The sequence below is a fragment of the Aplysia californica genome, unplaced genomic scaffold (assembly GCF_000002075.1).
Source record: "Aplysia californica isolate F4 #8 unplaced genomic scaffold, AplCal3.0 scaffold01747, whole genome shotgun sequence".
Lineage (NCBI taxonomy): Eukaryota > Metazoa > Mollusca > Gastropoda > Aplysiida > Aplysiidae > Aplysia > Aplysia californica.
In genome coordinates, this window is record NW_004799017.1 from 16,721 (window position 1) to 16,981 (window position 261).

Genomic DNA, 261 nt, shown 5'->3' on the forward strand with positions numbered 1-261 from the left:
TGGGGGGGGGGGGGTGGTGAGATTCATTAAGAGCTAGGTCAGACCTACCCAGACACTTAGTTCGAAAGTCTGGTGAGAGTTTTCTCATTTCAACAGTTTGTGTAGTCGTCACAGACTTGAAAAAGCCTCATCTCATGTCTAGTTGGGCTACATCTCTGAGTCGTCTCGCCCGGTCTAAAGGCCCGGTTACACGCAACGATAAATCATTGTTAAAAAACTGGACGATCTAGCAATCATACGATAAATCGTTAGGTGTAACCA